Source organism: Anastrepha obliqua, chromosome 1 (genome assembly GCF_027943255.1).
Source record: "Anastrepha obliqua isolate idAnaObli1 chromosome 1, idAnaObli1_1.0, whole genome shotgun sequence".
NCBI lineage: Eukaryota > Metazoa > Arthropoda > Insecta > Diptera > Tephritidae > Anastrepha > Anastrepha obliqua.
Genome location: NC_072892.1, coordinates 81,823,864 through 81,841,148, shown reverse-complemented (window position 1 = coordinate 81,841,148; position 17,285 = coordinate 81,823,864). Strand labels below are relative to the sequence as shown.

The following is a 17,285-nucleotide window of genomic DNA, read 5'->3' as shown; positions in this document are numbered from 1 at the left end:
GGTTTGACTTTGCTTGCCGGAGTGGCGACCGCTTTTTGAAAAACCATTTCTACTATTTGGTGTTTCGTTCACACAGCGTGTTTCGAACTCGCGTCCTACCGAACATACACCTTCGACTACTTTCATTAAATTAAGTATATATTCATACTAATTAATGTATGTACAGTCACTCACATACTATTTGATACAGATACCATTTTTTTGTAAAGTGTATAATTTAAGATGCTGTGTGAATTTTGTACTTTTATTGTATTTTATGTTGAGAAATGAAATAAAACAAAATAATTAAAATATCTGAATACTCTGTTTTCCTTTTTTGCAGGATATTATAAAATAAAGAACATTTTACACAAAAATCCTATCTGTATCAAATAAGGTGTCAGCCACTCCCACTCAAGATATCAAATAAAAGAGAACTCATTTTCCTGAGGCACCAGATTCTATTACAAAATCTCATTAATGAAATGGTGCAATCCATTATCTAACATTAGTTACGTAACACTTCCAACATGTTCCCCTTGTTGATATCAGTGTCGCACAGCATTTAATCCTAACAAATATTTGCAGCAATTTAAGAGCAATCACAGTTCCTCCTTATTCACATTTACATACATACATACGTGCATATGTACATATATTTTTGTATACTTAGATATGATGTAAAATGTGTTTAAAGTAAAAAATAAACAAATATATGTACGTAAGTAGCGAATTCGCAATGTAAACTATTCCACAATATTAATAAATGTAATTCTTATATGCCACTTTCACTTTCCATTCATTAATTCATTCATTCGCGTAGTAAATATAAAAAGCTTTGACGGCGCACGATCTGCTGCTCACTAACCACTAACCGTGCTAACTGCGGCTTTAGATTGTCATAAACACGCACACACCGCCGCACATACGTATGCTCAAACAAGTAGGCTGATAGGCAGCCATGCAAAAATATATATGTATGTATGTGCATATACGTATTTGTGTACTTGCCGCCATCCACACTCTAGTAGTCAAATCAAATTGAGAATTTATACATCAAAATCCCGCTTGATCTCCACTTGATCCCGAGTGGATTAAAGTAGCTGAGTGGTTGTAATGTTTTTAATCGTTTTGTGGTTGGCTGGCGAGTATTATTAAAATAATAATTTACTTTAATGTAGATTTTTATTTGAAAGCGACAGATTTTGTTTAATTTAAAGTCACTTTGATGTGTTTAAAAGTGTATGAATATATACGAATGTATGTGTGAGTGGACGTTTGAGGGAAGACGCGCTAAGTCATGAGATGGAAAAAATATGAGTTTTTACCCAATCATGCACAAGGTGGATATGTAGAGAGTAAAATTAATTTATAGACGTATTATAAACGCATGCAAATGTATATTTGAGTCTTATTATGAATGTATTTATATGTATGTATATATATGTTTGGAGATAATTTTACTTTTTAAATGGTAGCCATAATAAATAATCTCGTCATGATTTTTTTCAGATTTCATATTTCGCGGCAAATATTTTTTTTCTACATGCACATACATATATTTATATGTGTCATCAATACTAGAATGCTTGAAATATTCATTTTCATATTCGAGGTGCCTAGACATTAGATCGGAATTTTCACAGGCAATTTAATGTCTGAACAGATTATCCTTCACCACCTCGAAAAAATAAATTTATAGGCCCAATGTCAAGTTTGTAGCTTTTGCTTCCACATTTTACGCATTTTTTTATTTGCATTATGTGTTTACCTATTTCAAAAAATAAATAAAATTGAGCCGTCAAATTTATGAATATACAGTAGGTAAACATTTTGATTAAGAAATTATAATAGGTGAATATTAAAATTTAAAATTCCGCAATAACTAATTACTACGGCAACTTTAGCCCGATTTTTTTCAAAACCTTTTTGTTATTGCAAATAAATACAATTTTTAATTGTAAAAGTTCTTTTTAAAAATAGAACGGCTAGATGGTAAGTTTTAACCAGTGTGTAAGGAGATAATAAAGCCCAAAATGAAGATAAATCATACTGAAAAAGTATTTAAAAAATATAACCAAGTAGCGTAAATGTACGAAATTCACTTTTCAAATGTAACGAAGGTTTGCTTCAGCTTTACACACACAATATATTGGATATGGGAATAAGTTTCCGCTCTCGTAAAAGAGGTGTTACTGCTGATACTATGTTGGTGTTTGCTATTGTACCTATTCCTGGTGATTTGAAGGTGTTTATGTGAGGTGTCGATCGCAGTAGTTGACATTCGTTTGAAGCGTAAAGATCCATTTTTATCTGACGTCAAAAATGTCTACGTTCGTTCCAAAAAACAGCATTTGCAGGAAGTCATGATTCATTACTATCTTTTGAAGAAAAGTGCAGCTGAAAGGTGTCATATGCTAATCCATATTTACGGTAATCACGCTGCATCAAATTCAACTTGTAATGCGTGATTTCGACGCTTCCTTAGTGGCAATTTCGACGTGAGTGATAAAGATCGCGGATCGCGAAGGGCACCGAAAAATCGAAGATACTCAACTACAACAATTATTGAATGAAGACGCATGTCGAACCCTTGATGATATATCTAAAAAGTTGAATGTTGACAGATCAACCGTCGGTAAACGTTTGCACGCGATGGGAATGGTCCAAAAAGCCGGTAACTGGGTGCCACATCAATTGAAGGAGAGGGTTATCGCGAGACGTTTGGTGACGTGTGAGATGCTTCTTGAACGGCAGAAAAGAAAATGTTTTCTGCATCGCATCGTCACTGGCGATAAAAAATGGATCTATTATGATAACCCTAAACTTCAAAGCTTATCTTGAGCGTCTGGTGGGATCAGTAGGGTGTCATCTATAGACTCATAGACTCCTTAAACTATCTCTGGCCATCGTTACCGACTGCAGCTAATGCGTTTAATAGAGCCGTAATGGGACGATTGACATGACAAACTGATTTTGCCGCATAACAACGCCACACACCTTGCAGAAAAAATCGGTCCAGAAATATTTAGAGTGACTAAATTGGGTATTCCCCAGTATATTCCCCCTGATATATCCGCTCTTTAAAAAAGGTGATAGGAAATCTCCCTCCAATTATAGAGGTATCTCATTCATGAACTGTGTTGCAAAGATAATGATGGGTATTTTAAATGAGCGACTCACAAGCTGGGTAGAAAATAAAAATATTATAACAGAATTTCAAGCAGGTTTCAGAAAGCGACATTCAACTGTAGATAACATATATAACCTAGCAGCAATAGTCCATATTAAGTTTAGGGAGAAGAAAAAAGTGTACGCGTTTTTCGTGGACTTTAAAGCCGCTTTTGATACTGTCCCTAGACAACTATTGCTATACAAGCTTCATGAAATAGGAATCTCCACCAAAATGGCAAACTTTATTGAAAGTTATTACAGAAATACATGTTCGATAGTAAAAGTAGGAGATGAAATGAGTGAAAAATTTAAAATATCGTCAGGAGTAAAGCAAGGGTGCCTGCTTTCACCTTTGCTCTTTGCTCTTTACTTGAATGACCTGCACGACTGCTTGGAGGGGGGACTCTTTATAGATGAGTTAAATATCCGTTTGCTATTATATGCTGACGATATTGTCATATTGGCAGATGAGGTTAGTGCCCTTCAAAAAATGATAAGCAACTTAGAAAAATACTGCGATAAGTGGAATATGCAAGTAAACTTATCTAAGTCAGCTATAATGATTTTTCGGAGAGGCGGTAGAATAGCAGAAAAAGAAAAGTGGTTTTTTCACGGCGAAGTTATACCAATAACGAAAGAATATAATTACTTGGGTGTAAAGCTAACATCAAAACTCAGTTTCAAGCAACATATAGAAAATAGAAATGTTCTAGCGAAAAACAGCATAAATGCAACTTGGTGCACATTTCTTAGTAAAAATAAAATTAAGTTGTCGGCAAAATGGAAACTGTTTTTAGCGGTGACTAGAGCAATCCAGAGTTATGCTGCTCAGGTATGGGGAAACTCGTTGTTTGACGAAGTAGACAAAATTCAACTTTATTTTTTAAAAAGGGTACTTCATCTCCCGAGTAATACGCCATCTTATTGCATTCTCTTGGAGACAAATGTTCCAAGTTTTCATTTGTATACACTGCAGCTTCACTTAAAATATATATTCAAAACGTTATTTGAATATGATGATAATAGATTACCCCATATACTATCAAAAAAGATTTTAGAAAAACAGATATTTTGGGTTGAAGAAATTAGTAATCTAGCGCAAAAGTTAAATATAACATGTAACTGGGGCACTTCAAATAAAAGAGAGTGGAATAGAAATATAATTTCAATAATAGAAAATCTTCATGATTCGAATATTCGAACTTTATGGGAAAGGGCACACCAAAGCACCCGATTATATAAGGAATTAGACCATAACAACGCCAGAAGCTATTTAAACGATAATACTGGAATCTATAAAATTATGTGGATTATGAAAGCCAGATGTGATTTAATATACTTGGGAAGCCAAAGGGATTTAAATTGCACTTTATGTAACTTAAATGAATTAGAAGACATCACACATTTCTTAGGAAAATGCCCAATACTTAAAAGAATTTGTCAAAGATTTTTTGGAAAATATAATTAGTTTAAACCGAGATGAAATCATAGACATTTTAAATGGTGTTGGCCCTTCTGGATATAATAACTTATTTAAGTTCATCACTGGTGCTATAGAATATAGAAAATTAATTTTAAGCGAATTCAATACATAGTACCATAGTAACATATGTAAAATGTATTATAAGATTTTGTTTTTTCTTTTTTCTTCCGACAAACGACCTAGTGTCACTGTCGTACGTTCTAATGTTAGTGATTAAAAATGAAATGAAATGTAATGTTTATTTTAAGAAAGTCGAACAATAAATAATAATAATAAATAATAATAATAAATAATAATAATAATAATAAATAAATTGTTCTAGTGGCAGTTCAATATATTGTTTATAAGCCATCAAAATTATTTGCGTCTCAGTTTTGTTGAATTTTTTTTTCTGTGACGGAATTCAAACGTAATACTCGTAGTGTGATTGCGTTATATTTGGCTGGAAAATCACAATCAGCCATTGTTCGTGAGCTCAGTCACCTCAAAGTAAGTAAAATGTTTGTGTATCGCACTATAAAATGTTACAATGATACTGGTAGCATTGCAAAACGCTATGGAGGTGGACCAAAAAAACCGCAACAACGCCAGAAATGGTTCGGAAAGTGAAGGCTCGACTTGAACGAAATCCTCGTCGAAGTGGAAGAAAAATGGCCAAAGAACTGAAAATATCGCAAGACAGCATTCGACGCATATTGAAAAATGAGCTCAAGGTCAAGGTTTACAAGTTCCAAAAAGCACACGATCTTTCACTCCAGAAAAAAAAATTCGGTGCGAAAGAGCAAAGGAGTTGTTGCGCTTGCAAGAACGTGGCGAATTTCCTAACATTGTGTTTTCTGATGAAAAAACTTCCCAATTGAGCAGTTCATAAACACTCAAAACGATCGTGTTTACTTGACCGAACGCTCATACGAGAATTTGAGCCCACGTATTGCTACTCGAAGCAATTTCCCATCACAAGTAATGGTTTGGGCCGCAGTGACTGCTGATGGACGCTCTTCAATAGTTTTTATCGAGCCTGGTGTCAAATTGAATGCGACCTATTATTGGGAAAATGTTTTAGAAGCTGGTTTGGAGCCGTGGACACGCAAACATTTCGGACGTAGACCATGGACGATCCAACAGGACTCGGCACCGTCTCATAAAATTCGTGTGAACCAAGAATGGTTAAAAAATCATGTACCACACTTCATTTCGTCCACACAATGGCTTTCGAATTCGCCAGACGCAAATCCGATGGACTATTCCATCTGGTCCATCTGGTCCAGAGCAAGGTGAGGACTAAAAAATATGCCAGTATGGATGCGCTGTAAAAAGCGATTATGCAAGAATGGGCCAAAATACCTCAAGATCACATTCGTGGTGCATGCAACTCATTTTTTGACCGTTTGAAAGCTATAGTCAAGGCAAAAGGTGGTCATATCGAGCTAAAGCGAATATATGAACAATTTTGCCTTTGAAATCAATAAAAACTAATTTCACACAAAAAAGTTATGGTGTTTTGAATAGGTAACACTTCATATCGTTCACCCTGTATATCGAGGTTCTAGAGACAGTAGTAAATCGCCCTTGATATTGTACGTGGTGACAGCCCACATATCTTTCGGCAACACTCTGCCCACGCACACAAAGCTATGGCGATATAAGATTTTACAGCTGAAAATTGCATTGGCCACATAACACCGAAATTAAAGCCATCAACTCTCCAGACCTTAATACCTTGGATTACTACGTGTGGGGTGTGGGTGAGCGTGAAGTCAATAAGCCTCCTCAAAACCTCATTTCTTTTCTGAAGGCTGCAATTAATGCCGCTATGATCAATATTAATATGGTGTATTTGATTCGACCATGAAATCGCTTCCGAACTCGGATCGAGGGGGTTATTGCAGCTAATGGAAACGTTATTCAATGATTTTATGAATCCTTAGTAAGTTAATGGTGTGTAAAAAATTCGTGAAGTTTCACAAATTTTTTTTCAAAATAAAAGCTAATTAGTTTTACTCTCAGGTTGTCCTCAAATACCGTACGCATTCTATATACGTATATAGCATATGAAATTTATATTTAATAAATTCAGGCGTATGGTTATCCCGTTTGCGGCTCATGAAGGCCTTCCTGTAAGGGTACGATGCCTGTACTTGCAAGTAAATACTCGATATTTTTCCACCATGCAAGTGGTTTTTTTATTCGACGCTTTTCTTCGAGTTTGTTACTGGATTTTGCAGTACTTACTATCACTCTTCATATATTCATTCCATCATGTCAAAGTAGGCTATGTAAATTTTAATTGCCGTGCTTACTTTGTTGGCAACTTCTGCCTGTAATTGATTTTGAAAACGAATTGAATGCATTTTGCAAGGCCGCTACAATCTTCCGCGTGGAAAAACTTCGAAAAATTGACTCAAACAAACTTGAAGCGTGTAAAATATGTAATAAAAGCGTAAAGTATTCTGTCTCTTGTCAAGGATTTCTTTAGCAAGCAGAAAATATAATTACACACAAAATAAACCATTTTGTTTTATTGTACCTCAGCTAGTGCGAAGGATTTTTTTTAAATAATTTGCTATGCTGCTTCAAAAATGTTTATTCTAGTGTGATTTCTTTTGTAAAACTCAAAGAAAATATGAAAAAATTGGCTGGACAATCGTGGTCGAGTCTTCGCCTGCTGCAGCATATGCCTCTAATTGTCTCTCTCTCCGGCGTTCTTCATGCTCGAAATTCAAAAAGCTTGCGACTTCATCTGCGTCGTAATCCATCTGAGCGGCGGGCGGCTGCTTCTTCGCTGTCTTCACTTTCCAAAGAGTACTTATTGGGGTGGGTAATCGATATTAGCCGTAATATGTGACCTGCCCATCTCAGTCTGTTGATCATTACTGTGGTTATTACAGGCGGGTGTACGTAGAGTTTTTCTAGTTCAGGATTGTACCACTTCCGCCATTCGCCTTTATCTAATATCGCGCCAAATATTTTTCGCAGCACTCTCAGAAAACCCAAATATTATATTAGCAGCTTCTGTTTATCCGCAAGCAGGGAAATTTTGTTACTATGATTAATGGTTAATCCTAGGTACTCAAATTACTTCACTACTTCAAAACCATAATCACTGATTTTAAGTGTTCGACGCCCATTGTGTCTGACATAGTCCGAAGAAGTTGAAAAAGCGCTTTAGTTTTGACTTAATTTGTTACTAAGCGCATATTTTTTTGCTGCTCTTTCTATACTTTCGAAGGCTTCTTTCAAATTAGGAGTAATATCTCCAAATATCGTCCGCGTAAGCCAGCAACTGAGCCGACTTAAAATACAAATAATTCCCTTTGCGTTTACCCCTGAATCGCTTATAAAATTTTCAAGGGCAATATTAAAGAGAAAACATGAGAGTCCATCTTCATGCTAGAGAACGTTCAGGGTGTCGAACTCTCGTGACATATTGTTTTGAACTCTTACGACGTTAACGACATGGCGCGAAAAAATAAATTTCCGTTTACTCAATATTTAAATATACGAGAAACTTTTGACCGATATTTACTGAGTATTCTATACTTACCTCTCATGCCATAAACAAGTAAAAGTACCAATACCAAGGAGGTATCGAACGATCACTACCTGAAGGTATAATTCCGTTCATACCGCGCCCGATGTTACCGCATGAAGTCATAGATTGTTGTTGGTTGTAGCTGGCTAAAATCATACAATTAATTTCATCAGGTGATTCGATCACCAAAACTACTTTCCGATAACCGATACGCTCATCACCTCCATGCCAATTGCATCATTTTGTTTGAACCATTTAACTATATTGCAATCATTAGCTACATTCTTTTTGCATTCGACCTGTTAAAGGGCGCTAGGAAATTTGTGAATTTCGTGGAAAGCAACAACACATAATATCCCACTGGAGTTTTTACAACCGGTTCGAGTGGAAGGCACTATTTGCGACCTCATTAGCACTGATAGAAGCTTTCATTGGCAATGAACTTTTGAAAAGTGTTTGAAAAAATCTAGTTAAATCTCAAACTGCTGGATACACACATAAAACCGAGGTGCATCCACTGGGTGATCAGAGTAGAATATCTAATTGGTTTTTCTTGAGATTTAGTGATTTGTTGTTTCGCTGGTTTGTTAACATTTTGAATGAAACTTTGACACTCAAACCAACAAATTGCAAAAAAAAAAATGCCTAAAATGCCTTGCAAATTTGGCATATGCGCTACTGCTAGCGATCACGACTCACGATGACTCCACGTTCAGTCAGAAAAAGTACAACTGAGCCGCATATAAGTGCGTTTTAAGCTCGGCGAAGTATTGGGCCAACATATAATTCCTAACAAAAGTTCTCTGTCATCTAAATAAAAAACGGCCATGATGTCAAATATGCAACAAACACAAAAAAACGAAACTCCATAACCTTCTACGAAGTATTCTCCATATTCCTATAAAATTTAAGTAATTAGCTTCAGTTACTACAATTCTTTCTAAAGCTTCTTCTTTCAAAATGTAAATTTGTATGTATGTAAGCACTTAATTTTTCTGTTACATTGCGTAATTGCTACAAATGTCACATAGCAATTTTTTCGTTAAAGTACGTTCGCGCACAGAAAATTATCTGCGTATCTTAGATATATAAATAGCAATAACAAGCGGCGAAGGGTTCGTATTTTCTGCTACTAAGCGCAAAAAGTAAATGAATAAAAAGCAGAGACTTGTCTTTTCGCTGAAAGTAAAATATGCTTATGTGCCGCTAAATATATTGTAAATAGATATATGTATGTATGAGTACATATGAATGCGTGTTTGTGTATACGGCCGCTTTTTTATTGGCGGTTTGAACTGTGCTCGGTGGGCTCTATCATTAATTATATCTTTTTATTGCCGCATTTTCTTTGGCTACTGTTACTGTCTGCTTATTTATTTCTTATTTTTTCTTTCAATTTGTGAGCCGTTGAAAATATTTTCATCTTATAAGACTTCAATAAGAGAAATTGTATTTGATGTGATAAGAAATCGTAAATATTTTCAACACCATTCGGTTCTCTTTAATTTGTTTGGTTTCTAATAATATGCAATTTAGCCACAAACGATAAGCACTTAATAATTTACAAAAAATTATGAGCAAGTTAAATTGGGGAATGCTTCACATAATTTTAATATCACCTTTTGAGTTATAATACAGTTTGGTTAAAAAGTATGAAAGTAAAAGAAAATAATGTGAGTTTTATATGAAATTCGCTAATTTTATTCCATACGAACTCTCTCAATTTCAATGCACTTATTCCAATGCTCCTCCAAGAGTTTTTTAACATCTCTTTAAAGATTTTCAAGAAGTCCTGCAAAGTACTAATCCACCGCTTTTTGTTGAGTTATTCTCACATGTAGTTCTTCATATAAAATATGGTATTAGCAATTTCTTGCCTAGCCAAACTTGAATCTTCACAAATAGGTATTATAATATCATACATTTGCTCAATGATTTCTAGAGTTTTTGCACTTTTTGAACAAAACATATTTTGTCTTCAACGGTGGTGCGACCAGGCATAACTATGGTTTGACAGTTAGAAATTTTACGTAAAGATCTTGGCTTACTTGCCTATAAAATACAGCTCGTGTAAGAACTGAAGCCAAATGAACATCGTTCGCGTCGCGTTTTTCCTGATTGAACTCATATAGATTTATAATTCAGGTTTATTGGAAAAAGTAATAAAAAGTTGGACTGATCGAATGGACCACGTAACTCGTAGTCTCGGCGGGCATATGCCGGATATTATATTCAAAAAATAAATGCCATGAAATTATCTATCAGATTGAAATAAAAAGAGCATTCCAATAATATTTCTAGTTTGTATTATCATTTTAACTTCTCAAGCTCTTAACAAAATATCCGATAATTTCGAAAATTATAGAGCCTACCTCGTCAATGTCATTTACCATGTACATAAGTCATATTTATTTGAAGGGTAAATTATGTCAACCACTTCATTTTGCCGATCCCTTTCCATCTTACAAAGCTCGCTGCTTGCTGATAAATTAATGCTTACTTGCAAATAGTCGAAACATTTAGCCCTTAATGTTCCATTACCACTTTCATGTTGTAGAACTTAAATATATACATATTTTTTTAATTTGCACCCGTTACTAGTTTTTTTAGATTCTTCTTGAGTGCAGCGTCTACATCTATTTTTGTACGGCCACCCCATCTTTCTAACATGGTTTCCCAAAGGCCAGTGGCACGTTATAGTTGATGTAATTGTGAATATGTCTGCTCGTGACTTTCTTAACAATTCGTCAGTTCTAAATTTGTTGAAATTGGGCCACGTTTGTTTAGTTATTTTGCAGGTAGCCGTGTTAGTCCAGTTGTCAATAGCCTTCTTCTCGAATAGTGAGAAGACCTGCCTTTGGCGCACACCTTAGGGTCAACCTACATTCACCAGGTACCCCAGGTACCCAGATTAGAGTGATGATTGGTTGTAGGTGACTTTAAAGCTAAGATTGCTGCTTGACTCTCTAAAAAAATACATACCGATAGATAGGTGTGGGTGGTTTTTAACTATCCTCTAGGGTTACTTCTTAACATTTATAAGAAAACTTTTTGATTTAGCTATTAAGAAACAAACATTAAGAGGTTTTTGCGCAAACTTATATAATCTGTAGGCCGGTGTACGGCTAAAGAAAGGTTAAACTCTAAAGTCCATCGATGTATAATACAATTGGAAATGAATCAGCAGATTTCTTTAACAAATTCCTGTTGCTGACAAACCTTCCAAAATAAATGATCTTATCGCTGCACAATATTTCTTTTCATTGCTAAAAGCTTCACTGACACATCGACTTCAAATAGCTTTTGAATGAACAGTTTTCGAATGTATGGTTATATGAAATATGAAAATGGCAATAAATTTTTATTCCTCTACTGCTTAGTAGGAGTCACTTTCAGTTCTTTTCAAGCAATCTTTGCATCTGTTAAGGGATAAAGAAGACAATTTTTAAAGAAATAGTCATAAAGAAATAGCATAGTCTAGTCCTTTGGATCCTCGAAACCCACCAGAGGAAATATCTATTATTAACACTGTTCCATCCATTGGATAAGTGCAGGTCGAAAGCAATGAAACATTTACATCAACAGTGTATAACCAAAAACAAATTTTTTGTAGATAAATGTGTAGAAATGATGAGAAGTTTTCCTTTTATGCTGTGTAAAAAATGTATACCGATATAAATTTACATTATGTCATTAGTTTAAAGTATGTCTTTACTTTTACTTAGAAATGCATCATCATCATAAGAATTACAGTCTTGTCTATCCACTTCGATCGATCCTCTACTACATTTTCCAGTATGTAATTCGCAATTTTCGCAGGCTAGCTGTGACCTCATCAACCCAGCGCTTGCTTGGCCTCTCTCGTCCTATGCGTCCAACCGGTAGTCTATGGCATGCTATGCTGGCAGCTCTATTTTTGGTCATTCTGTACGTGTGCCCCAACCACCTCATTCTTTGACTTTTAATAAAACGTGCCACATTTTCGGGATGTATCAATGCATCGAGCTTCTTATTATATTTGAACGAGTGGCGAAGAAAATATTTAAACCCTAGCGACCCTTTGCTCCCTCGCAAGGGGAACAAGGCAATACCTACTTGAATATAACGAAAAAAGACAAGCGGCAAAGAAAATCATAAATCAGAAGAAAAAATAAGACATGATGAAAGCTCAGTGTTTCGAGATTGTTTTTAAGCAAGCAAAAATAAAAGATATGCTTAGAAGTCAAACAAAAACTTATCAACCCCGAACAAATTTATGCAAATAAGGCGAAATATTAACCGAAAAAGAAAATATGTTAAATGATGGCAAGAATACTACAATAAGCTTCTGAATATAAAGCATGCCAATAATCCATATTGTACAAGCGAGAAATACTTTACATCGGATAACTTCATTGAAGCTCCGGAACGCAACGGAGTGCTAGGAAGCCTAAAGAAATTTAAAAATAACAGAAGTAGCGGAAGTAATCAAATGAATGCAAAGCTTTTAAAACGGCGGAGAAACGCTCATATATTGACAAAATTGATAAGGATACTTTGGGAAACTGAGCATCTAACGGATGAATGGAGCAATAGCCTAATTTCAGCATTACATAAAAAAGGTGGTAAGGTGATCTGTGACAATTAGCAAGGCATATCTCTGCGCAATTCAGGTTACAAAGCCTTCACAAATATTTGAAATAAAAGGCTGCGGGGGTATGCGGAGGGAATATTAGATGACTACCAATATGGTTTTCGCCAGATACTAGAGAACACCAAAGAGTATGAACTTAGAAAGGCATAGTAAATTGAAGACTTTGAAGCCGTGTGTCTTTGCGCTCTTGCACCTCTATGTTTAAGAGAGCCATGTTATGTGAAAAGCTTACTGAACTGAAATAAATATCTGCCTATTCTTTGAATTCCCACTCATCTGGGCTTGACTTTATTATTAAATTCAGAAGAAATAACCACTTTTATTTTACCAATTTATAAAAATATGATAGATTATTAAATCTAATATAAAATTTTTGTAAAGAAATTTGCTTTACAAAATAATCTCAGCCTCGAAGGCAGTTCGTGAGCCTCACTCATTGGCGACAAGCTCGCAACACTTGAGCTATTGTCTTTCGGCTCTTATCACCAAGCATAAATGCAGGCTTGTTCACTCGAAAATATTTTACAAATCTGTTATTTAAAGCTTGTGAAATTATGTGCTTCAGCAACCAATAATTTCCGTTTCCAACGGATTAGAAGCACATCTCAATATTTTTTGCTGCTTTCATAAATTTTGCTGTCTTCTTCTGATTACCGCACTCCCTAAAAAAAGTCATGTTATTCGAGCCAGGTGGTGCTGAAACATCAAAATTTGGCATTTGACTCAGTGATATCAATTTTTTCGTAGTCGTAGCGGAGGGTTGTATTCGTAACTTTTCTATGTCCAATCAGTCATAATGTTGATTTAACCAGTATTTAAATTTTTAGTGACTACAAATACTAGTTTAGTAAAAACTCGCGATTTGAATGCAGATTCTCTATTTCTAAATGCTTGCAGAAAAAAGTGGAAACTCCCATCAAAATCGTAATAAAGAATTTTCTAGAATTATAGAAAATATGCCCATTCGAGACATATTTGCATTAATAAAAACTCATTTCGTTATTGAAAGTAATTAAAATATTATAATTCAGCCTTGCTAAATCAGAAATGATGCTGTTCAATTGGATCTAGTGACAAGTCGAATCAACTCAAAAATGAAAACTGTAATCCATAAATCTGATAAGCTTTTGCAATGCTCAATGCACATCAAAAGCATTAAACTCAGCCAATTCGTTGCCATTCGTGCTGTAACCGATAGTCTTCCATGACAGTCAGACTGCCCCTGAATGCCTTAACAAACACTCGACTACTCGAAAAAAAGAAAGAAGTCCAAGAAATTTCGTTGCGGAAAATATTGAACTTAAAGTTATGCTGTCATCGAGGTCTTGATTCACGGAAAGAAAACTGCGCGGCCTTGGAGTCTTGCTATAAATCCAGAGTCGACTATAGACCTAAGTCTAGCGTGGCTATCATTATTTAAAATTATTTATCAAACGGAAAGGAATTGGATAGACTATTCGTCGCAACACATAGAGGCACACAGTGTTATAGAGAATCCCAAAATTATTTCCTTTTTAGCAGCGGAAGACAATACTTGTACGGAGCTTTTCTGACTTTTGGAAGACCACGATGAACCGGACATGCTTATAATGGGTAAGTTACACAATCTACTCTTCGATAGATGTCAGAAGTTAAACAGTGAGAAATCTGCTATAAGAGTAGATAATATTTGCCGTTTCTCCTATCCCTATATTTTTTTGCTTAAGCTTTAAGTACAACTTGTAAATAAGTTTGAGTAGTCGAAAAATCGAGGTGCCTAAGAAATAAACACTTGCTTGATGGTAATTTACTGCCGACTATTTCTAGCTTTCATTCAAGCTTTCTAAAAGACGTTCGAGCATATTTGCTAAAAGTGTATAATCAGTCCATCCCTTGAGATCAACAATCTAAACGAGCAAAGTGAGAGCAAAAATTTGTCTTGAGACTTTTGGATAAATTATAAATTATGTTAGAAATTGGGAAAAATGGTATTGACATCGCCTTCTTTTAAATAAAAGTTAGTATTCTCATTTCAGTTGGCCTCCTCTAATCCAAACGCAATGAATATAAGGCTAATAAAGGAATGACGCTTAAATTTTATGCGATATTTCTAGTTACGTATGCGATCAAAACAATTATGACTAGTACCATGACCAAGAGAACAAACTGAAAACATAGTATACTCGTATAAAGTTCAGTGCTGTTTACACCGAAATGTATCACTTTAGTTGCTTTTATTGAACGCAGAACGAAGCCGTTTCGCATTTCCTTTATCATATGTTCAGCCGGACTCCTTTTTCAATTTCTGATGTGTTTATTGATGTTATTTCACAAATAGAGAAACCTATAGTTTTATGCCGCATCCGAACGCAGATGACTTTCTTTCGACAAGCTTTTTCTTGACCGAAATACTCTCGAAGATTTTCCGTTGCCGGCCGAGGGTGACCGCTGTTGAAAACAACCTTTCAATCATTCGTTATTTCATGCCCACAATGGATTTCGAATCGTGTCCCTAACGAGTGTTAGTCACGCATAAACCGATTTATTGAATCAAAAATATAGAATTTCTTGTATGAAAGTTTGTTTAAAGGTATTTGCGAGGCATATTTTCTGTAGTTTTTTGCTTTGGAGGTAAACAAAAACAAATATGTGTGACCAAACGCCACGTCGGCGTCTACTCACACGTGCATAACATTTTTAAGCCGATAATCCTAAATTTGATGAATGTTTGTGAAAGAAAAAAATTCGTTACGCCGTCTTAGTAGAAGTCACGTCCACTGCTTAACAGAGCAACAAATCAAGTAGAGAGCTAAAAAATGTGTGATCTTACCTTTTAAAGTTTAATCCACTTGTAATTAATCAATTTGTCTGACAAATTTCCAAATCTTTTCAATTCATTAACTTTTTTGTGTGAAAAATACTCGGATAGTTTTCATTCGTTTCACTTATTTACTACCAATGCACACTGACGATGGGCCGATTGGCCGACGGGTCGTATGTGGAGCGCGTAAATCAAATTGAGCGACGTCGCTGCAATGCGGAAAACAATCGGAAATTTATGAGTGCGACCAGACTGGAGCAATGCAATATTGAGTTTGAAATCTATAAGAATGATTTTTTCGCGTCGATTTTTTTAAGATGATTTAATACAAATGCAGATTTACATATGTATTTATACTATGCGCATCACTTTTTATAGTTTTGTGGGTTAATTATTTTATTGGTCTATGTGGATTTTTGCATTTTTTGTCACTTTTATATTTTTAGGAAAGTTTTTGCCACTATTTGGTGAAAATAATGTTTTTCTTTTGTTTGTAAATACATGCATATGTCACTACTTAATTTGCTTTGCTGCTTCTTCTCATTCCACTAAAAATTATTGTTTTTGCCGCCGGCGCAATCAATTTGAAAATATTAGCACAGTGCTTACGTAGTGATTAAGCGCGTTAAAAAGCTTAGGTTTCGAATGCATAAATATAAACACTCACACATATGCACGCGCACATATGGAAAAAGGTGCTGCACACTGCCAAGAATACAGTTTTGCTTGACGCCGCTAGTTAGCCTTCGTTGGATTCGCACTGGCTTAGTCTTCTAATATTTTAATCCGCTCGCGTAATTAAGCTAAGCGGCATACGTTTTCAAATACACAATTCTTACAGCACAGCACTGTCTCACTGACACCCACTGATTGTTGCTCAACGTTGAATAATTCGCCAAAGAGCTTTACGCGTTCACTTTGAAGAATTGAAGAACTTTAGTTGTGGAGGAGCGCGTTTAGCTGAATGCGTGTGTAGCGGCAATCACAGTGGTAGCGGAAAACGGAAACGCGTCTGCATCGGTAACGAGACGTATCTGAATTGAAATCGAATTTGAAACGCAAATGTATCGACTGGATGAGTAGTGGATATGTAAGTAAATATGGAGGTATGTATGTATGGGATGACTCGTTGGCGATTTTGCTTCTGCTTTGCTGGTCTTTTCGGGTGTCGCGCGCGCACACACCAACACAAACACACACAAGAATAACAAAGAAATATACAAATATCAGTTACAAAAAACACACCGTTTGCCGTATGGCGTGAGAGAGTAAGAGCGCGCGCTGCTGCTACTGCTGCTGTAGAATGGGGCGGGTGCTGCACTGCCAATGTGTTGCTGCTGGTGCGCTGCTGCTGACGCGCTTCTTTTATCACCACCTCCTCTTATTTCCCGGCTGCTGCAAGGATGAATGGGACCAACTTGGTTTTTGGCCACTTTGACGCTCACTCGCCTATTACTAAATTCACCACTGCACGCGCTGTTTGTGCGCGACAAACAAAAATACACTCTGTAAATACACTCTGCTCTATTGTGCGTTCAGCGCGACACGTCTAAAGCACGATAACTATACCGCAGCGGAAAACAACGAACTGAATTGGGAACATGTATTTTCCAGCGCGCCAGAGTACCAAGCAGTCGCACCGACGAAGGCAACACAAATGCGTTATCAGCATACGAATAACGGC

The 17,285-nt window shown here is 35.8% G+C and overlaps 1 protein-coding gene across 1 annotated transcript in view; it reads right to left on the bottom strand.

Annotated features, from left to right (window-relative positions):
• The window catches only part of LOC129235475 (pituitary homeobox homolog Ptx1), a 120,061-nt gene extending 103,521 nt beyond the window's left edge, over positions 1–16,540 (bottom strand). The window contains exon 1 of the mRNA XM_054869343.1: positions 15,611–16,540. The gene's annotated coding sequence lies outside the window, so the exon portion shown is untranslated. The remainder of the gene's footprint in view (positions 1–15,610) is intronic.
• Between the last annotated feature and the right edge of the window lie 745 nt (positions 16,541–17,285).